Source organism: Lissotriton vulgaris, chromosome 4_1 (genome assembly GCF_964263255.1).
Source record: "Lissotriton vulgaris chromosome 4_1, aLisVul1.2, whole genome shotgun sequence".
NCBI classification, from domain to species: Eukaryota; Metazoa; Chordata; class Amphibia; order Caudata; family Salamandridae; genus Lissotriton; species Lissotriton vulgaris.
The window spans coordinates 1495650064-1495673819 of record NC_141691.1 but is presented as its reverse complement, the minus strand read 5'-3'; the positions used below and the strand labels follow the sequence as shown (position 1 = coordinate 1495673819).

The 23756-nt window shown below is 44.8% G+C and overlaps 1 protein-coding gene across 6 annotated transcripts in view; it reads left to right on the top strand.

Annotated features, from left to right (window-relative positions):
* The window catches only part of PCMTD1 (protein-L-isoaspartate (D-aspartate) O-methyltransferase domain containing 1), a 507689-nt gene that overhangs the window by 41991 nt on the left and 441942 nt on the right, over nt 1-23756 (top strand). For 2 of the 6 annotated variants that reach the window (XM_086965741.1, XM_086965739.1), the window contains exon 2: nt 11735-11827. The exons of the other annotated variants lie outside the window; for them this stretch is intronic. The gene's annotated coding sequence lies outside the window, so the exon portion shown is untranslated. The remainder of the gene's footprint in view (nt 1-11734; nt 11828-23756) is intronic. 6 annotated transcript variants of the gene reach the window in all.

Here is a 23756-nt window from a genome sequence, read left to right as displayed (position 1 = left end):
TATGGTAGTTTTGACTCAGAAATATTAGATAACCTCGAGGTCAAATTGTTCAAGAAGAAAGCCCGGCTTATGGCGCAAAGAAGCCAAACAGAAAGAAATAAAATTAGCAAAGAAAAATAAAAGAGGCATGTCGATGGTACAAGCTGCCATCGCATACAGGGATAATGAGGAAGAGCAGGAAAGTGAACAAATGTTCAGAAGCAAGAAACTAGCAATAGATAAATGCTACCCGATGTTACCACATGGGGGACAAGACTCAAAGGGAACATCCGAGAGAGATCCATTAATGTCCCATTTATTGAACTCACCACCCCCATATACATCGAGTATTGTTGGACCCCCGAGACGTATTGTTATACCGCGCCCTGGCGCACGAAAAGCAGCTCTTGCGCAAGCACCAGCTCCTCTTCAGCTGGTTCCTACTTCTCCGGCGCAGCCTTCTCAAGGGCCGCCGCCTTTGCTACATACTCCATCTACTTCTACAACTTTGCCTACTGCTCCAACTATTCACTACGATACTACGTCTGCTACTGCCTCGACTTCCTCTGCTGTTGCTTCGACTTCCTCTTTACATCAGCCTGTCTTTTCTGGCGCATCTGCCTCACCGCAAGCTTCTCCTTCTGTCAGACAGAGAGTGACAAGTACTGTCACTGGTCTATTCTCGCCCTTCTTTGGGTCGCCTAAAACGACCCCTAAACCAGAACTTAGACAGTTGCGTAGTCAACTACCCGACTACGAGGAAAGAGAGGTACTGAATGAGTTAGCACGCAAATGGGTTACTGATACTGTAAGATATGATGTTCAGTCTGTTATGGAAGTCTTCCGTCAGTGGGATCCATCCACTCAAAGATACGTATTCGAGGAAATGTGTGTGTACCTCTGGGAAGATTTACAAGACAATGACCCAAAACGTAGGATGCAGGAACTAGCCCGCATGCGATTCAAATTTTACGAAGGCATGATTATAGGTGTAGATGTTGAAAAAGCAATGGATCTGTTGTTATCTTATAGGAGTAAGGGAAACAGCTCTAGATCGTTTAATGAGGATGATGTGTCGGGTAGGAAAAAGGCGCGACAGTACCCCATGAGAGAGGTTCCTCCGGTATGGAGGGAAGGTGATGCGAATGCGCAACCGCCTGTTCCACCGCATTTCCAGCGTGTATGGGTACATGTCCCCTGGAAAAGATCCGACGTTTTAGCACTCAAACAGACACTACCCGATCCCCGTAAAAACCCAGCAGGATATTACAAGGAATTATCACAGACCGCCAGCTCATGTATAATGAATTTAGCAGATATAGACATGTTGTTCGGGAATGTTGTTCCGCATCCTTTATGGAGTAAAATTCGTCATGTAGATCATGATCAAGAACTAGGTGACTCATGGGCTAATATTACTGCTACAGATGCTAGACAAGTTGGTGGTTCTAAACCCGAGCCTTTAATAGCAGATCTTCCCGGTAGGATTATCGCGTACATGAAAACGTTGATGCCTGAATTACGTGTAAATTGGGACAAGCTATCTGCGTGCAAGCAAAAGAAAGATGAGAATGTGTCTGACTTTTTCACGAGATTTGAGGAGACTTTCACTGATCATAGTGGTCAGGACATGGCTACCGAGGGTGGCCAAAGATTGTTTGTAGACAAATTTGTACATAATCTGCTTCCTGAATTGTGCAATAAATTGAAAGATTCAGAGAGTGCTTGGGCTGTTTCCACGTCAGCGCAGATTTTAGCCACAGCCCAGTACTATGAAAATAGACGCAAAGACGAGCTAGATAAGTCAGACAAGAAGACTAAAGAACTAAAAACTAAAGTCCTTCTCCAACAAGCCTATCCGCCTCGCACTCCTAGTCAGCCCAACTATCAGCAACCACAGCAGTATTCGAGAAACGCGCAAGGAAACGAGTTTTCCCACCAGCGTTCTCCGTATGGCCCGAATCAATGTGCATATTGCATAGAAGCGGGCCATTTCAAAAGTAATTGCCAAGCTCTTGCACGACGTTTAAACGGTGTCTCCGGCGCAAGAGGTAGAGGTGTTCAACAGGCTCCTAGAGGTAGGGGCCGTGGAAATTTCTCCCAGAATACCATTTCTTTTCCGCCTCAGAATTTTATGAATAGCTTTGACCAACAGAACAATGCATCTTCCAGGTCAGCTCAGTACTATGCAGATGACTATTACGCAGAAAACGAGAATGAGGGTAATAATTGCTAGGACAGCCATGGACAAAGAGAGGGAGTTGTTTCAGTTCCAGTAGATCAGAATGGACCCTATGTCGAGGTAATTACATCCGGAGTGTCGGAGCCATTTCTGCTGGATACTGGTGCTACAAAAAGTTCCATTATGCACTCAAAACTTCCTGGCGCACCTTTGTCCGGCGAAATGAATGTTTCAGTAGGTTTTTCTGGCGCCCCTGTTAGAAACCCGATCTCCAGTCCCATGCCCCTTTCTGTTGGCCCATGCGAATTAGAAGCACCCCTCATCCTTACAACAGGTTGTGGCGAAAATTTGTTAGGTTTGGATTTACTGAAGAGATTATATGCAACTTTGTATTGTTCTCCTTCGGGAGTACAACTCACCCTTGGTAAGAAAGTGATTTCCCCGATGTATTTGTCAATGGAAAGAATTCCGACTGAGTTGTCATCTCTTCCAGATGTACTTTGGGCGAATGGTTCAAATGATGTAGGTCGTTTGGAGATAGCACCGTATGTCATAACATTGAAAGCTAATGTCAGGTTGCCACGTATTCCCCAATATAGAATGTCAAAAGAATGCGAAAAGGCTTTGCTAGAGATAGTCCACGATTTAATTGCGAAAGATGTCATCGAAGAGACTACAGGCAACATTTGTAACAGTCCTGTTTTGCCGGTCTTAAAGCGTACCGATCCTTCACAGCCCCCTGTGTACCGATTTGTGATCGATCTAAGGGAAGTGATTAAGATCGTTGTACCGCAGTTTCCAGTCGTCCCCGACATTACCGCCTTATTGACAATGGTTCCAGCCTCAGCTAATTGGTTTTCAGTGATTGACCTGAAGAACGCCTTCTTCAGCATCCCGATTGCCGAGTAGAGCAGAGATATCTTTGGCTTCAATTTAGGAGGACAAAGCTTCCGCTTCAGACGCGCTCCTCAGGGCTACTGTGAGAGTCCATCAATATTCAGGCAGGCTCTGAAAACACAACTAGATACGATTGTTCTACCTGGTGGCGCGACTCTGATTCAGTATGTAGACGATTTACTGATCGCTGCAGATACTGAAGAGGTTTGCAAGCAAGCCACATTGTCATTGTTGCGTCATTTATGCGACATGAAACACAAAGTCTCGCTTTCCAAATTACAATTTTGCCGACAAGAAGTAACCTACTTAGGTCACATCTTATCGAAGGAGGGAAGGAGACTGACCCCAGAAAGAATACAGGCAATTGCGGAATTGAGTGTCCCAAAGACACAAAGAGAAGTGCATGCCTTCTTGGGTATTACATCATACTGTAGACAATGGATACCGAATTTCTCACTGTTGGCCAAGCCCTTGCTGGCATTAATGCGTAAAGACACACCCAATCCTTTGCCTTGGTCTGAAGATTTTCAGGCGAGTTTCCATGAGTTGTGTGAGGCATTATGTTCGGCTCCTGTGTTGGGCAACCCCGACTACAGCAAGCCTTTTACATTATACGTCCATGAGAAGGAAGGTTGCACATTATCAGTCTTGACACAGCACTTTGGGGACAAACAACGCCCATGTGCATATTTCTCCGCGACTCTAGATCCTGTAGCTAAGGCATTACCAAGTTGCTTGAGGGCCACTGCCGCAGCGGCTGTCTGTATTCGACAGTCGGCTGGGTTAGTCCTGAATAATACTCTGACCGTTATGGTCCCACATGCAGTAGAAATCCTACTAAACAGGACGAAAACACAACATCTAACTAGTGCTAGACTATACAGCTATGAATTAACCCTGTTAGCAAGTCACATTCACATAAAGAGGTGTGATACACTCAACCCTGCTACATTACTACCCATTCCACCAGCAGAGACAGAAGAGGTCGACAAACATGATTGCTGCTTTAGGACAGAGAAAGAGACAAAAGGGAGAGTAGACTTGCAGGACACCCCCTCCCTGAATGTAATGATAATTTATGGGTTGATGGTTCATGTTTCAAGTTGCCAAATGGTGATACGACTGCAGCATATGCCGTGACAACATTCCACACGATTGTAGAGACAGCTCGCATCCCCCAGAATTCTGCACAAGCAGCAGAGTTAGTCGCACTCACAAAAGCGTGTGTGTTGGCGAAAGGAAAACGAGTGAATGTGTACACTGATAGTCAGTACGCCTTTGGCGTAGCCCACAGTTTTGGAAGATTGTGGCGTGAACGTGGGTTCCTGACGTCACACGGTGCGAGAATCCAACATGGCCAGCTAGTACACGACCTTCTTGAGTCACTGACCTTGCCCCTACAGGTTGCGATTGTGAAGTGTAGCGCGCATAGGAAAATCCGAGATGATGTTGGCCGAGGGAATGCATTTGCCGATGAGGTCGCGAAAGAGACTGTAAGGAACACAATGAGTCGGATGTATGTTGTAGGTCCTGCTAGATGGACCCCTGATGTGGGTATGTGTGAGGACACCATCGAAAGCGTGAAGTCTATACAAGCTGATGCTACCGAGAAAGAGGTGAATGAATGGAGAGAAAGCATGGGTAGGTTAGACGCGAATGGTTGTTGGGTCGAACTGTCAGAACATCAGCGATGGTTGTTACCTAACGCCTATGTGCTCGCAGTGGTAACGATGGCCCATGGAATGGCACACATCAGTGTGAAAGGAATATGTAAGCTGTTGGCCCCAGTATGGCAGAATAGTGGTATTCCAAAATGTGCAGAGAATCTGGTCAGAAATTGTATGGTGTGTTTGAAGCACAATCCCGGTAGGGGGACCCCAACCCCAGCTGGTCATTTTGCACCTCCAACGTACCCGTTCGAGGTCTTGCAACTCGATTTCATTCACATGGAGAGGTGCAATAACCTGAAATATGTCCTTGTTGTCGTTTGCGCCTTCTCTAGGTGGGTAGAAGCGTACCCCCTTAAGAACAACACTGCATTGTCAACTGCCAAAGCCCTTGTCAAGGAATTCTTCCCTAGATTTGGCATGCCTAGAATTGTCTGGAGTGATAACGGAAGTGAATTCGTGGGACGAGTGATGAAGAGAGTGTGTGAGTGTCTAGGCATCCGCCAAAAGTTCCATGCTGCAAACCATCCCCAATCGGCAGGATTGGTAGAGTGCTGTAATGGCACGTTAAAATTGAAACTGGCCAAGATCCAAGCCAGCACAGGTCTCAAGTGGCCAGACGCCCTGCCTTTAGCACTCCTGTCTACCAGGATGATTGTCCATTCCAGATTAGGACTTAGCCCACACGAGATCGTGTTCGGGCGCCCAGCAAATATATGGGGAGTACCGAGACCCAGGAGGCTCAGTGAAATAGAATACCCTGCACTGTTTGACTATTTGCACGAACTGACAACTAAACTGCATGCTTTACATCAACAGGTCCACAGCTCCTCTCCACCGGCGTCTGACGATCCAGGCCACGCCATCGAACCCGGCTCCTGGATCCTGATTCGGAATTTCAGACGGACCAAGAACGAGGAGCCTCGCTGGACCGGACCTTTCCAGGTTTTGCTGTCCACCCGCTCTGCAGTACGTGTCCTCGGGAAGAAACACTGGGTGCACGGCGCCCCTACAGAACCTGAAACATTGTTTGAAGATCACACCGTGCCTGGAAAGGAACGATATAATCTGAGGCCAAGACCAAGGAACTGACATAATCGAATTTGTGCGATTTTTTTCCCCCCCCTTTCCCATGAACTATTTTTGATTTCACAGCTCTCTCGCCCAGGGAACTAGCTCATTTTTGATTTTCGAACCGCCATCCGGTTCTGCTGCTAGGGCCGCGGTTGAAGTCTGAGGAGTGCAGCCGGGGACGCCTAGGTCAACGGTTCTGGTCAGTCTGAGGGAATTACCCCGGACTGGACAGAGCGCACATCTTGGCAGAAGCAACTTCCCACCGCGGGCAGCAACCAGAGGATGGAGTTTCCAGGGGTTGAGAGACCTGCTAGACACATGACCTTCGAAAAGAAAATATGTACTGTAATGGCAAAAAGACGAACTCTAGTGTTAAGCATCTTAATGTTGTGTAGTATAATAATGTTTTTAAGTGGCTATGCTCTGTCCATTTTTCGAGTTCCATTCATACACAACACACAGCTCGCACCTCCTCCTACTGTTCCCACACACTCCTTTCACCCTCTACCTGAACATGAGTCTGCCAGAAGACTAGAATTCGTAAATAACTCCTTTATCCAGCTCCTACACCAGCACCAGTCTATAATGAACACATCGAATTGTTGGATATGCGGACTCATGCCACACACTACAGATAAGGGCATCCCTTACTTTGTCCTGCCATTTAGTTATTTCGGTTCTCTATGGGCTTTCCAGACTATGTTCCTGTTTTCCCTTGAACCATACGTTCTAAGGGAGAACTCAAACAATAAGGCACTAGTGGCAGGGATCCGCAATATGAGTAGAGACATTGACACGGTTAGAGCAACTCCCAAAGACGAGTTTACCCCATACAGCAGGTGGAACATCACCAAGTATGGGATTTCTTTAAGTGAGAGACAGAAATCCAAGAAATCCTCCCCAGTCTGGATAGTACCCCACCGAGGTCACTTATGTCTGCAAGGTATTGGCAGGGATCCCAAAGCGCAGTTGGGGAAGAGCATATGCACGGAGACGTATGTGTTTACCTCCCGAACTTCCCCTCCATTCTTGGCGGCTAAAGGCACTTATTTCGTCTGCCATGACAAAGCCTACACGTGGTTGCCCCCTGACTTCTCGGGCACATGTTTCATCTCGTTTCTGCTGCCACCCACCTACACGGCCCGGGCAGATTACCATCGGACAAGGACAGTTAGGGGTGTCGTGAGTCAAGACGACACTGCGGGTCAGGAGTTTGGAGACTTCGCAAAGGGTTTTCTGCCATTTTGGGGGCCCATGGTGAACAGCAGGAACATTCGACAATTGGCGAGAATAGTTGAATCCGCCGTGACTGAAACGGCCGGTGCCCTTAGCAACTTGACAGCTGAGCTTCAGTCGGATCGACTTATGACCCTTCAGAACCGGGTTGCTCTAGATGTCATACTTGCAGACCGTGGTGGTGTATGTAGAGTGATCCAATCTAGTTGCTGCATTTTCATCCCCGATAATGCTCAGACGGTATACCAGGCCATCTCCAAATTGCACAAAATCTCTGACTCCCTTCACATGGAGAAAGGAGACTGGTCTCTGCTAGGGTGGTTCTGGGAACTGATCTCTGCCTGGGGATGGAAAACTCTGATCTTCATCGGGATGATCTTAGCCGTTCTGTTTATGTTCTGCCTGTTTGTGCAGTGCGCTCCTGCAATATGTGGCCTCTGCGCCACTTCATGTGTAAGGAAGCCTGTGTCAAGGGACGAATTGAGCAACAGAATGATGCTACAGCAGCATCTCAGTGAATTCATCAATACAGATTTGGACTCAGATTAGCGTGAGTTATTGCCTAATATGAGGGCAAAAGGAGGGTCTGTGGTACTGCAAATCCGGACCCCGCTGTTTCACAGATATCGAGGTCCAACACTCGTGTCACAAAATATCGTCGTACCATGACGAATTTGGTATCTACAGACCGGTAATGATTAGGGCATTATCCCTATGCATTTGCGTCACGATTGAGTGATGCTAACACCCTTAAATCGTAGTTTCCGTCCCGAACCCTCGGACTCCATTTTGTAAACGGCATCCATCTTATGACTTGCCCTCATATAAGTCAATTGATTAAAGCCGAGCTTGATCTAAAAGGACACGTCCTTTGAAGCTGACTTCCGCATGACCTGGCCGAAGCTGCCTCCACTGCCTCCAGCCAAGCCTGTTTGGGCAGCTCCTCGCCCAGTGGCCGAGCAAGATATCATCAAGGCACAACATGTCATAAACCATCCACTACATACAGACCCTGTTTTCCATACACATACACCTGTCCATGACTCCTGTTTATGACCCGTTTATGATGGGAGGGTGCCCGACCTTATTGGTGTTTCATCGATATCTGATGGGAGTTCTGGATCTGGCGGGGTAATCCATCACCAACTGGACATCTAAAATATGTGCTGACCAGCATGACTTCGCTCTTTGTATTATTGTGGAAATATTTGTATAGCCATATCATAAACTCAAGAATTCTTGCCTGCAGCTGTTATTTATGTATATAAGGAGAAGGCTGGTTCTGGAAAAACGAACAGTCTCCTGAGAACTTACGGCCCGTGTTGTCGTACTTCTAGGACGCATGTTACTTGGTTGCAGCCAATAAAACTAGATCACTGACTTCAACTAGAAGACTCTGTGTTTCTGTAAGTCCAAAACAGGGAGAACTCGGAGGTCTTCGGGTGTGGTCCCCTGGCACCACCGGGTCTCTAAAAACCCGGCACCTCAAGCTTCAGCCCAATGTCAGGGTTCACCATGTGATGGGGGTGCTGAGGACCCGTCATAGACTCTGCCAGAGTTGGCATGTGCTGCGTTTTGAACATATATTGTGCTCTTACTTGTAATATCAGCCAAGCAGCATTTTCATTTCATTATTTATGTGCAATTGCTCTAGCTAAACACATAAATTTCCGAAAGGTGAGACCTGTTGGCTATACCAATGCTTGTTCTTCTACTCTTTTCAAATTACCTAGTAGACAGTGCCTCGTATGTTACAGCTAACCTTTTATTTATTTGCATGCATACATACATATGTACGTGTGTGTGTCGCTTCTGTTGGCCTTTTTATAAATTAAAGTTGTAATTAGTGCCTGGCTGTAGTACTTTATGTTCCACCTAGTAAGTATGCAGTATGAAGAACAGCGCTATGTTCACTAAGGACTGGATTGGGAACTAATACATCACCCTAGCGAATTTTGTCTTTCCTGCCACCATGCGGAACATAATGAATGAGCAAGCCAGACTAGTGCAGTGCCAACTTGGGGAGAGCTGCCATTTCCTGCAATAGAATTCAAAGAATGTATATATTCTAATAATGCTGTAATACTCAGTGGACAAAGTTACTGTGGCAATAGCAAGAAATGGCAGACCCCAAGCCTGTGTTTGCTTTAATGCTCTATTGATGAAAAAAGATGATGTAAACTTTTATCCGAACACTTCAGGACATAATTGCAGTTACTTATGAGGGACCTCCGTAACCCATAACACTTATTTATAATTCCTTCTGTAGTTTTTAACAGAAGGGACAAGCATAGATCTGAACATATTGTTAGCACGACAAATTTTTTGGGACGTTAGTCCAAGGAACAGTGGAGTACCTGCAGAGAATATTTTTATAACTACACAAGCATCTTAAACATGAGGTCCTTTTCGGGGTCTAGTTGAGAGAGACTACAGAAGCCTGGGTATGAATATGACTGTCACCTCCGGCTGCAGCACAGGCAGGCCTGCCTACCATAATGAGGGAAAGGGCCAACCACTAGAATCAGCTGCTAGTCCTGGCAATACAGCAAAATACCCCGGATACAGCAATACAATTAATCAGGGAGTGGTCAAAAGTAGAGACTTTGTGATAGTGGTAGGGTGGCCGCACCAGATCCTAAACCAGCCTCATTGGCTCACACACAAAGTTCATGGTGCCAGACATACACCGTCCATCACTGTCTTCCCTCTATATGAGCGAAATTGCTGTGATCCTAAAGTGAAGCCACTTTTGTTCTGTGATGGCCATGTTTGTTGACCTGGAGATAAACGTAAATATTTTGCTTTTAGCCAAAGTGGCTAGCTTTGTCAACACGCTGAGCATGCTGACTGTGCATCAGTACAGTAGCAATGTCCTCATCAGCTCTAGAGGAGCATGTTGCGTGGTGTTGGTCTGGACTGTTTTTTGTGTATTTGTGTTTTCTTTTTTTTTTTTAAATCAAGGAACCAAAATCTATGTCAAGTTGCATCAGGCTAGGACTTAGCTATAAGGCAAACATCCAGCATTCATGAGCACTCCTCCTCCTCCTCCCCGATACGCCCCAACCCAAAAATTGGTTTCCTCTACTTGCCATAGGCGTAGTTATGATTTTGCCCTCAGATTTGGTACAGGGGATTGCATATTATTCATCAAGGTTTTGTACATCTTTCAAAAATGGACTTGCTGATAACTCCAACCATCAACAACTTGTGTTCAAAATGCAAACTATCCAGGTTAACCAACTTCTTCTCCCCAAATGCTTCTTCAGGGGGTGGGGGAAGATAAGATCTAAATAACTCCCAAAAGTCTCATGCACTGTGGATACTTTTACACTTTTCGGGAAGACCATCAGCATATTTGCAATCATGTATTTTTTTGTACTTTTTTGAAATTGGAAAACTACACATAACTGCAACCCAGTGGAATTATTTTACTTGGGGGAGGGGGGCATGGCAATAAAACGTTTGAAGACCTTTGACTTAGAGTGAGATGCAGTCTTCCCTCCGCCTAAATCAATTTACCTGTCGATCTATCCTGACCCATCACACAACCAGCTCTTTGGTCAGGAGAAACACACTGGGAAAGGGGAAAACCTATTTTGCCCATCACTCTCGGTAGAAATCTGGGGACAAGTCGCCACTCGCCCACTACCAATTCTAGCTTTCGCTTATCTTTTTGGCAGTTTTCATTTACCTCCGAAGGCTTAGGCCATAGTTCCTCTTTTTTTTTTTTTTTTAACAGATTTTATCATGTCAATGGTCATGTACAGTACAGTGCAGTGCTCCGTGACCCAGGAAACTTCTGCCATATTAAACATTGCAAATGATTGTCATTGACAATTAGTTTGTACATTACGAGTATCATAGTGAAAACAATATAACATGGACACATTGAAACCCCCTCTCTCCCCTCCTGTTGCACTAACCCACTACTGCGCTTCTTTGGCCACCACATCGCCATCCCAACAAATCAAGTCTCTCACTACATAACTGATCCCTTACCCATGAGACCTACATATCAACCCAGACATAGATACATCCACCCGTGGCACTGGGTTCAAGTCAAAGCCTCAGTAGTCTGCCCATCTTTTCCAGATTTTGGGGTGCTTTTACGGGCAACCCCTGGCTTTAAATATTGGGATCTCTAACCCCATACAGAAGTCCAGACCATTCTTCCACCCCGAAAGAGAAGGTGGAGCCGTCGCCTTGCACATCCTCGCTATATCCTGTTTAGCCAATGTCAGCCCCAACAGTAGCAAGTGCCTCTTGTAAATGTTACCTCCTATACCCTCCATGATATGTACAATTGCCAATATTGGCAAAGAGGGAAGCTCCCACCCCAACACTACTGCCAGACAGGCCAAGACCCCCTCCAAAATGTCGTGAGTGCTGTGGAATGCCAGATTGTATGTATTAGGGGCCCCTCCTCCTGACCACATCGCAGGCATATCAGGGATGTCACAAGGCCTGCCCTCCACAGCCTGAGCCTGGTATAGTAAACCCGGTGAACGTATTTAAATTGACTAAGACGCAACCACGTTGCTATCGCTACTTCCCTAGGGGAGGCCAGTGCGTTCATCCAATTGTCGCCGTCCAGTTGGCCAAAATCACTAGCCCATGCCTCTCTAAGTTTATCCAGTAAAGTGGAGCAATGGGTCACCAGTGACTGATAAATCTTCAATATTTTATGGTCCTGTAGATCACCCATGAAGACTTTGGCCTCGATTGGACTGAATTCGGGAAGAGCCTCTAATATGGAGATGCTGGAGTAAATGGCATGCCGAAGTTGAAGGTATTTATAAAACGGGGTTTCGGGCATGTGGTATTCTTGTTGAAGATCTTGGAATGATTTTATCACCGTGCCTCGCATTACATCTCCTAATGTGGAGACTCCTATGTTATCCCGACCTCGAATCCGGATAACGCAGCCAGCTGCTGCAAACGACCATTGTGCCATAATAGGGTTTCCCTAGTCAATTTGTTCCACCACCCCATCCTACGGAGGGACTGTTTCTTTCCACACTTGGAATACCACCCTAGTGGCCGGCGGCAGAGAGTTGCGTAGGGATGCCGAGTACAAAGTGGTATGTAGGGTGGACTCTCCCACTGCATAAGCGGGGTCATGCCTGTCCCCATATTACCATTCATTCACCATCAGGAGATGCAATGCCATATAATATGATTGGATATCAGACATGGCTAGCCCCCGCAATATGTCGGCTGAAAGCAAGTCCGCAGCGCCACTCCAGACACCCCCACCCCCCCCCCCCCCCCCCTTCCCCCCCTCCGCCCACAGTAATTGTCCCAGCGGCACGTTGACCTGTCAAAACCACAACGGAGGCACCAGATTCGGATCGTTCTGCAATTGATATATTAGGCGCGGCAACAACCCCATCTTGAAAATAGCCATAAATAGAAAAGGGCATGTGCGACCAAGTTTTCATCTCATTGTGTCCATACCGTAACAATATTGTTGTCCCATGCAACTCTCGGCCGATCTGATAGGAAGACACCAAGGTACTTCACTCCCTCCGTCGTCATCTGCACTGCAGAGGCCCAGGGCCCCAGACCCGCGATTCCCCCCAGCGCCCACAAAGTGGATTTTACGCGGATTCATGAAAAGGCCTGAAGATTCACAAAAATGTGCATAATGCGAAGCGGCCTCAGTCCCATCTTATGTATGTCTGTTAAAAAGAATAGGACAACATCCGCATATAAAGCGATGCTTTCCGAGAGCCCCTGGTCCCACTCAAATCCCACCACCTGCGCGTCCATCTGCACCCATGCCGCCATGGGCTCAATGGCTAGAGCGAAGAGAGATGGCAACAGGGGACACCTATTGAAAATGTGAAAGAGGGGGATCCCGCAGCACGCACCGACGCTGTGAGATCTGTATATAACCGCTTTAGATAGGACAAGAATCGCGGACAAATATTAAGACTCAAGCATCCTAGGACTGGTTTCTGGCTATCAGCCGTCTTCAGCCAGGCTAGTTTGACTCCAGTGGTGTGGAGAGCATGGGACTCACGTCTGAGCATACCCATTCCACTCGGGGTGACAAATGCAAAAACCACAGTTGATGGACAGAATGCAAAACAATGTCATACATTCACCCCAGTACAGAGATCTGGGCCTAAATCCATCGTTCAGACGTGAGTTTCATTCTCTCCACACCACTGGAGTCAAGCTATCATGGCTGAAGACGGCTGATAGCCGGAAACCGGTCCTAGGATGCTTGATTCCGGTCCAGGAAAGACATGGCTTGGCAGTTCGAGCTGGACTGTTCCCACGAGGCACAGGGTCAAGGCTGATTTGCATATGGCCATGTCTGAACTGGGGTGGTGTGGAGTGCAAAAAAACAATGGATTTAGGCCCAGATCTCTGTACTGGGGTGAATGTATGACATTGTTCTGCATTCTGTCCATCAATTGTTGTTTTTGCATTTGTTACCCCGAGTGGGATGGGAATGATCAGACGTTAGTCCCATGCTGTCCACACCATTGGAGTCAAGCTATCCTGGCTGAAGACGGCTGATAGCCAGAAACCGGTCCTAGGATGCTTGATTCCGGTCCAGGAAAGACATGGCTTGGCAGTTCGGGCTGGACTGTTCCCATGAGGCACAGGGTCAAGGCTGATTTGCATACGGCCATGTCTGAACTGGGGTGGTGTCGAGTGCAAAAAAACAATGGATTTAGGCCCAGATCTCTGTTCTGGGGTGAATGTATGACATTGTTCTTCATTCTGTCCATCATGTGTTCTTTTTGCGTAGCCCTCTGGTGCATAAATCCAGCCTGGTCGGTATAGCTCAAGGTGGCAATATAAGGTTGGAGGCGGTTGGCCAATGCTTTGGGCTGAGTTTTGGCCTCAAGATTCAATAACTAGAGGGGTCGATATGAAGCGTGCTGGACGGGGGGCCGGCCTGGTTTATGAAATACAACCACTCCTGCTTGTCTCCAGTTGTGTGGTAGATGATCACGGTCCGTTGCTTCATCAACCACTTGTAGGTAATGAGGCCCCAGTTTGGAAAAGTACCTTTTAAAAAATTCGCAAGGGAACCCATTCGGACCCGGCGCCTTTCTAGAGTTCGCCATCTTTCCTCTTTTACAAAACTTGACACCATATGTGCCATTTTAAACCTTTAAAATACTTTTACAGTGTCCAATTAAATGATCCTGACTGGCTCCTTAATAATAGGCATCCAATTTAGGCAGTTGCAAAGTCTCTGAAGGTTCATCTTTGTTCACCGTTGGGGCATGAACCCAGAATGATTCTCATGATTCAACGAAAATTTGGAATCTGTTGGCTAAAATCTTTGCTAAAATATCCACTTTTATGTTTAGCAAGGAAATGCAGGTACATACGCCATCTAAGCAGCTGGGTCACATTCAGTCTCCAATTCATCTTTGCTCTCACGGTTCACTTAAACTCCAGCTCTGTTTGATGTCGGAAACGACACTAACTTTCTACATGCAGGTGAGCCAAGGGTTGTCTCCCTGCACCCATTTCACCTCTGGGTAGTGGAACCAGGAGATCCTATGCTATTTGAAGGATGCACCCGCTTGTCACTTCAGGCAACAGCATGGCAGGCCTCTCCTTCCATCTTTCGTTGGTCTGTTTTGTAACTTCACTAACCTTTTCTTGTGCTCTCACCACAAACCCCAGCATTAGTGCGCCACCATCACAAATGGGACGATGTTTGTCCATGTAATAATCTCGCCCCTTTCTCAGTCCGACAGTTCGTCCCCAGTCGTATGTACGCAGTCCAGTTCACTTGACTTTCATCTTTGTTCCTCAATGGGATCACGTTCTGCCTTTATCACATGTCTGTCATCATGTGCCTTGACTCATAGCTCCCATCAGAGCCTCCAAACTTGCGTCAAGTTGGGCAAAAATAAATGAGGTTCTACCCCAGTCCCTCCCTCAGTCGGTTAAGAGGATTTTTCCACTGCACACTGAGCTACTTTGGGACACCAGATAGGCAGGTTACTGGGCAGATTTCAAGGTAGGAGTGAGGTTTCTTAGCCTCCCCATCTGTACAGCATAGCATTGCTGGCTTTGAACAGGGCTAGATCAGCCTGCCATCCCTTGTATATACCTCTAGTTGAGTACCCAGTCTCTAAGTGCAGCCCCTCTCCTCCATCCGGCAAGGAAACTGAGGACGAACAGGTGATGAAGGGTTGATGATACTAATGAATTTACCAGTTCCCACCTAGTACTTTTGTGCTTGGTGATAAAATGTTAGTAAAAGCATGGTTTTCTATAAAGAAGTTATTACTCAGTGAGTGTTTTAGATTTTCCTTCACAAAAACCATATACTTAAGGCAAAGAAAATGTACAGCGTACATTTTATTAGCTGTAACATCTTCGGAATTAGTTTGACTGGAGTTGTAATCCTATCCATTAAAACCCTGTACCTTGCCCTGTAGCCACAGTGTGTTCTCATATACCACAATATTATATTTTGCATCCACTTAGTGACTAAGCAGCAAAGGTTTTCTCACAGCAGGCGTGGAGTCTCCTCTTTTTCAATATTGTGAAGTGCCAGTGCGTAAAGTAATGGTTTTGAAAGGGGAAACAAGCAAACATTGTGTGGTCGCCCAGGGTTAACCCATAGAATGGTACCTCACATTTAAATTGTACATTATTTATGTAGTTGGTGTGTATAGTGTCTCAGAAGTTCTCCAGTTCTTAGTATTCTAAAGTTCAATATAACTGGGGCGATCATCATAATTATCTGCATCCTCTTAACATACCCACTAATAATCATTCCAGTAGAAGCAGTGGAATCCCAGCTGTCTACCAACATTGTACTAGCTAAATCTCGCGGGCAGTGGATTCCCTTTGTCCAGAAAGGTCTTTCCCATCAAAGAGCCACATGTGACCTGTCCTCTCCTGTTAACCCACCCTAACCCATGTACCAATAGTTAAAAAACTAAAATGGATGGCCCAATTAAAGATCTGAGTGTCCAAGGCCAAATTCCATTTGGAATAAACTGTTGGTGCTTGCTGCACGTACCAAAACTGATATTGAAATTAATGGGAGGATACCATTTTGTTCAGCAGGACATGTCTGCAGCAAAACAACTGACAGACCTGAGTACAGCTGTTGTGTTTCTGAAAGGATAAAATGAGGTATGACTGGTCGGCTACCCTGTTCTCAGTTGTTAATAGGAGTGCACATTTTTGTTTTCATTTCCATTCAGCTCTAATATTCTTTTCATCTCTTTAAACACAAGCTGTTTCTCTACTACCTCTGATATTCTTGTCTATATGGCTAGGGTCACCATAAAAAATCACCCTTTCTGGATTCAGTTGCCTAAAGTGTTGACCTTTTGTGGTATAGCCAAGTATTCAACTACCATTAACACATATTTAGCTACCTCCAATAGAGCTGAATAGGCTCGGTATGTGTAGTGCAAGTCCCTACCCTAGTTCATCCGGTGTAGTCCTAAAGATTGACCCTTTCTCCATGTCTCTAGTTTGTCTAGCACACTGACCATGATCAACCTAATTTTTTATATCTGTACATATTCATTGGTATCACAACGTCTCTAATGAATGCCTCACACTCACTAAATCAGGCCAGTAACCATATCGCTTCCTTATATTAATGATTGATACCTACATACCCCTGATATTGTGTGTTGTCATTGTGCCTTTGCTTCAGCACGAGCAGTAGTTTGTCTGTTTCCAAGACACATTTGCCTTCTACCGACAATTCATGCTACACCTCACATTTTGTTTTCTAATGTACTCGTTCAGAGCAATACTGTTTTCCCTCACGTTGAGCATTTCTGCAACATATTGTTTTGTTTATTTGAATTTTCTAATATTGATTGTATACAGTCTTGTCTGCGCCTTTTGTAGCACACTTCTGCAGTGCACCACTTTTGATATATTTACTTCTCTGCGGAAGCGTAATTTTACAAACATATAGATGTGTGTTACTAACTGCACTGCTTTCACCGCTTCATTAGGGCATAGACAACTTTTCGTTGATGTCTTGTTGTTAAACTAATGGGTTTTTAGGCATGGCATTAGGACCACTTTGTCTGAATTTGCTACAACATCACCACCTGCCACAAAAACCCACAGAGCATCTAATTCAACAACCTACTCTCCATTTCCACCTCAAAATACAACCAGACGGCTCCTCTAAACCCCACACACTAATATCCGTTATGCCTGTACCCCTCCTTCCATGCTAGACAACACTGCATCTTCAATTACCGTTGCATGAAAGGAAAAGAGACAAAACAACTAAAATGCTTAATTTTCAGTGAAAGGTCCAAGAACTACTTAAACATATAAAAATGCGGACTCCTCACCCACTTTTCATGAAGCCATCCCACTTGAATTTGGCGTAAAAAAAAATCATAGTAGCAGAATTGGAGGAGGCTTAGCAGTCATCCATTGAAAATCACTAAAAATATCCCTCATCGTAAACATTGGCATGGTCAACTGAGAATCCTTCCTTTTAATAAATAGACCACCACTCAGCAATGCAAAATGTAAGGATTTTTTACTAGATACAGTGACGAAGGCTAATGTTAACCACACTTAACCCCTTCGATCCTTATGACGGAACGGTTCCATCATCAGCGTCGGTTGGGCTGTGCTGATGACGGAACCGTTCCGTCATGACCACACCCGTTTTTCGAATCTTCAGCACAGCGCGAAAAAATCGCGCCGCGCTGAAGAGGTTAATCTATAGTTTCTAGTAGACACAAGCATTTGGTTTGACGAGAAGAATCTAACTGTCATGACCAACACTTATGCTTTCAACTCTCCAACATATTGTTTCTGGTCCAAGTCACTTCACTGGACACACTATGGATGTTATGTTTGCACCCCTAGGACAGGCAATAGTGACAGGCCACACCAGGTCTGGAATGACTTCAACATCTTTACCTTCAACTTCAATACACCTAAAAATAATACCATTACAAAGACAGAAATAATCACAACAATAAATTCATACACACATTGGAAAAAGCGGAACCTTATAAAACTCAACTACCATCTTTGAAGAACCAAAGTAAATATGCGACCTTAAGATACACACTACTTCTACAACTGTATCTCCACTGCATTGGACAACCAGATACCATTAAAGATCATATATAGGTGTAACCAAAAAAAGAAAGACATATGGAATAATGACCGTATCAACAGAATGAAATCAGAGACCTAACATACTCCAATGCAAGTGGATAAATTCAAAAGATGAGACATGTATACATGCTTAATTTCAATATAGAGACCAACATGTTATGCCAGTATGACGAGCCTATAGAAGAGTGATACAACATGCGTAATTGAAGCCAATCCCTCTTCCCAGGTACACCACAAGAGTCTAGCAGAACTCTGCATCCAGAGTGGCAAAACAAATAAACACCATAATCTCAAGGCTTCAACAAAAATCTCTATAAAATGTATCTCAGAAATTAGAAAGACAGAAAACTACTTCAAGGAGAACACAGATATAACCACCGCAACCCACAACTCTGTCAATCTAAAGAGATGAAAGCAGTCTTCCACACCCAATTGCTTTCAATACCCTACCAGGAAAAGATTTTCTCAATAATATAATTGCAAACAATCCATAAGGATCACCTTTAGACGTAGCACTTCCGAAAATGATATCCTTCGCACAACCTGTGCGGGAGAAGACAGAAGTATATTCAGCAAGTCCTTAGAATTCACCCCTCAGTTGAAAAAGTCCTACTTTAGACCTCCCCCCAAAAATTCCACCTATCTGACAAACAATATTGAATGACCCATTCCTAGGAAAAATATTTGAAGAAGCAGTATTTACTCAACTTTGCAAGTTTATGGAAAAAAATTACTTCATTCCAGTACCGGAAGTCCCACAGGTTCAGACCAAGCAAAGGCACAGAATCAGCCATCATATCAATTAGTGGCGACAAAAAACAGTGAAAAAGAATGGCAAGACCATTCTTTTGCTTCTGGATCTTTCAGTAGCTTTTGACTAGGGGTGAGAGTAACTTGCGTAATTTGCTGTAGCATAATTATGCAAAATTTCAGCAAAATTATGCCAGGAGCAGAACCTTGCATTTATCTCTATTTTCTTGGTGAAAAATGCACACTTGTGTCCAAATTGGACCTGAGGATTACTTTTGTGCTAAGGAAGCAGTGCTAAATGCAACAGAACAGGAACAGAAACAGCTGCTCGAGCTTGGTTATTTTTTAGGCAATTGTGCCCGAAAGGATGTACAATTACGCAAACAGGCGTAATCGTGTAGTGTTCAGTCATTCTGAATCACAGGAGTAATGCGAAATCGCCAAAATTACTCCGATTACTCTGGCATAGTAAACATTTTTCCCAGACCTACTTTTAATACTGTCCACCACCACATATTACTACAAAGACTCCATCTTTGAATATGTGAAATACTTATTATTATTATTATTATTATGTTCTTATATAGCGCCTGATTCGACCCCCGAAGGGGTATCTCCGCGCTTGCCTTGGGAACCCGTCCTGGCTTTTCCCTGTGAGATAGCCCCTACAGGGCATCCCCAAGGTGAAAGCCAGGCATCCCGCCGCGGGGGGCCGTTGTGGAGATTAAGCAAGCTTAATGCCCAGAGTTGCAGAGTGTGAACCCATGATTAGGTCAGGCACCGAAGCGAGAATTATCGAGTCCATGGACATTTGAGCTCAAGACCCTGCCGCGTCTGGAATTGAACCCTGGTCCCGGGTCTGACCTCTGCTTCAGGGTCTGCCTGCTCTAACCAGTGAGCCACACTTCTCCACTACTTGACTCTTATCTTGGAAAAAGGCAACCTATTGTATACCTACCACCCATCATATTAGATCCTTTCAGCCATTACTGAGGCGACCCTCAGGAGTCCATAATTTCTCCTCTATTATTCAACATCTACCTATCCCTAAGGCACAGCTAAGGGCCACATTGAACTCAGCTGCTAGGCTCATCACAGGATCCGGAATATTCAAGCACATTACATCAGACTTAAAACAGCTAAACTGGCTCCCATTGGAAGCAAGGATCCAATTGTAGATAGCCCTTATGACACACACAACCCTTCACCACAATACTCCAGTCTACCTGGCCAGATAGCTCCAACTGTTTGGTGGTAGTCGTTCATTAAGAAGCACTAACTACCTACTGCTGAACCCACAGAAGTTCATCAAAAAAATTACAATTGCTCCTTCTCCGGTCTAGCCCCAAGTATATGGAACACACTTCCACCTGAATACACCCTCAACTATGTCCTTAAAAAAAGAAGTAAAATCTCTTCTGTTGAAAAATGTATTTTAATAGGAGCCCTGAAGCGTGTCTTTTTTTTTCCTATGGGCACCTCTGGATCCTGAATCTACTAGGCGAGTGTTTTATTGTATCTGTATCACTGCTTGTTTGTTCCTCATTGCATTTCTCACTGTATGTATAACTTTTCTACTATTTTGACCAGCGCTAAAATACTGTGACAGATCATGTTTGCGGTATATAAAACCCCTCAAATAACATAACTCTCTTACCAGACCTTATTAGATCATTGAACTTTGAACATTGAACTTCATTTCCTACAGCTATGTCGATGACAATTCATTCTAAAAATACATGGTCCAGAAGACCTGTACAATATATGTAGGTGCTCTGGGTCAGAACTACTTTAGTTGGTCTCTTAAAGTCAGCCCACTTTAGTCATTGACTTCATTGCACCACGAGATGATGACTGTTTGTGTGGTTACATTGCACATCCAGCTAAAAGGCATGCTTGGCAAACCTACTGATTTCAGCGGTATGGAAACATTTTCACAATTCCTACTGACTACTGAGTTTGCATCACATTCCTATGGCTTTATAAAAGTGGCCTGCAATCTAAAAACATTTTCTAGAGTGCCGGTGCATTAGCTTTCTGAGCTTTTCACTTACTGTAAAAGAAACACGCTGGCCTAGCCAGAGGTTCATCTGTAGCTAACAATGATAAATCTGTCTTCTAACTAATTTGAACTATCAGTTACTAGCCTATTGCCTCTGGAGCCACTAGGTTACTTCAATAGTTAATGCTGCTGATCATGCCTCTGGGACACATCATTGTCTTATCACCACCGTGCACCAGAATGGCATTCTTTTGTGTGCCCTCTGGCACTTGTGGGAACTACAACTAAAAACAAGCATTTACAATGCAATGGTTTCGCCTTTGGAAAAGTTAGAGCTATTGGCATTGTAAATGACAAAATTTGTATTTATGTGTTGGTTTTGAAAACAGATAAATAAATGGCTTTGTCATTTACACTGCCATTAGCTTAATCTCTCGCAATTAATGCATTAATACACAAAGCAATGTCCTTTTTACTACAAAAGTAGACTGTGCAGATACCTCGTGTGGCTGAATAATGCCAACTGAAAACCTAGGCTCAAAACCCAGCGTCCACGTTTACCCAAATTGTATGATCTAGCTTAATCTCTCGCAATTAATGCATTAATACACAAAGCAATGTCTTTTTTACTACAAAAGTAGACTGTGCAGATACCTCGTGTGGCTGAATAATGCCAACTGAAAACCTAGGCTCAAATCCCAGCGTCCACGTTTACCCAAATTGTATGATCCTGGGCAGACCACCCTGCAGCGTAGTGCCTCGTGTTTCTTCACTGGCAAATTTGGGAACAACAAGAGGTGGTTCTCTTCATGTTATGCACTGTAAAAACGTTATTCATATGTGTTTAAAGATATTATGATGTTTATACAATGTGATATACAATTTGGGCATTTGAGCTTTTATGCGCCTATGTATATATAAATAACGCAGATATTCGTTTAATAATATGGACATTATTATACGGAAATATATTGCTTATATTAGTTAATACACAGACAATAACATCACAGAACAAGCAATAGCGACTCTGTAGGCATAACATCATTTTACTTAATCTACCTACACTTCATTTTCTGTTCCACTAAAGAATGTCTATACTTATCAGATCACGTTAAATGTTGTGGCCTGTATTCATTTGATATATTCGCTCAGTCTATGATATGGAATCAGATGACGTGTTTGCTTCTTGTCCATTACAGCATTCCCATTTCATGTGTTCCTTAAATACCATGCGGGACAAAAAATTAAGCGATCTAAAATAAAAGACAAGGAGGAGACGAATTCTGTTTCTGCTTTGTTCGGATAAGCGCGTCAGCAAAACCTATTGCGAAGTTTCATATAATTACATTATGTGATATTGACACACCAGGGCGCAGATAAGGAAAGTGAGGCAGTTGGAGGCAGCGGGAAAAAGGGATAAAAAGACAGAAGGAGGTAACCGAGAGAGACAACGAGAGACAGAGTTGGAGGAGCGAGAGACAGGGATAGAAAAACAGAAGGAAGTAACAGAGAGCCTCGAAGTGCTCTGACAGAGGCGGGGAGACTGGGGCAACCTTAGAAAAAAATCCAAAGGTAGCTAGTCTGCTCGGTGCTGTTTTATCAGATTATAGGATGTTATACAGTGAGAGACTGGAGCAGCGCGAGAGAGAGCGGGTCATGGAGACACTGGTGTGTCCTTCTGTCTCCTCTTCCACCCCAATACTCAGTGCTTGGAGGCTGTCTGCTTTCAAGCAGCGCTGGTCTCTCTCTTCTCGCCCTGGGGCTTCTAGGCACCGAGCTGAGAGCTTTCAGTCTCCCTCCGAAACACCAGGAGGGCGGTGCACGCGGGGCTCAGGGGACAGCTTGCATCTAGCACTGCCAGACTTCAGCCCGCTCGGCAGTAATGCCTGCGAGTGAACCCGATGCAGCAGCGGCTCCCAACGGAAGCAGGGCTCCCAAATCATTGTTAGACTCCAGGCCAGCAGCAGTAGAGCAGGGACGGGGGAGCGCGCTAATTACAAACACATGTCTTCTGCGCGTAACAGACACCGTTGGAAAATGGGCGGTTACAATTGGAAAGGAGATGGGACATTCACACACCTTTAACGAATGGCGTGCTGCCTTTTTCACAAATGCAACAAGTCCCGTAGCGATAGCGCATCAACTAAGCAAGTAAATTACGAGTAGTATCAATTAACTACATGCACTAGCGTGTGCACTTGAAATCGTCACATTTTTGGGCTACAATCGTAACCAGCATTACAGGCAGAGCTCACTCTCCTGCGGGATACAGAGCAGGGGCTGAAATCACTCTCCACCGGGCGCCATCTTCAAAGAAATGCCGAAAACGAACGTATTAAAAAAAACAAAAGAAAAAAAAAACGCCCTCCGCCGGAATGACGTGCTAAAAGGGGCTGGATGAGAAAAAATCGCCGGAACGCCCACGAGTCGCCTCGCAGAATGACGGACGCCTCTCTCTTCCAATGGCTAGCCTCCATTTATGGAGCTAGCCAATGGAAGACAGAGGCGGGACAAAGCCCACATACTTGTAAACAAAAGATTTCGCCTGCGCGAAACGCTGCTGCGCAGCTTTCGACAGGCGAAACCTAAAAAGCATCTGGCAGCCTTAATCATGCCGAGATGAAGGTTGTTTGGGCAGGCTTCTGTTCTGTGTACAAACACTTCATAGCACTTGATGATGGTGAGACATGCTGCACAGCGGCTTTATATTATATTTAGTGTAACCGATACATAAAAATAATTTGAAGAATTTCCAATATTTTATTATTCTTTTGTACCATTGGCTTTTTTGCATTAAATACTTAGACTGAAAAGCCTATATTGTATAATTTTCTGGTGGCATCATCGTTATGCT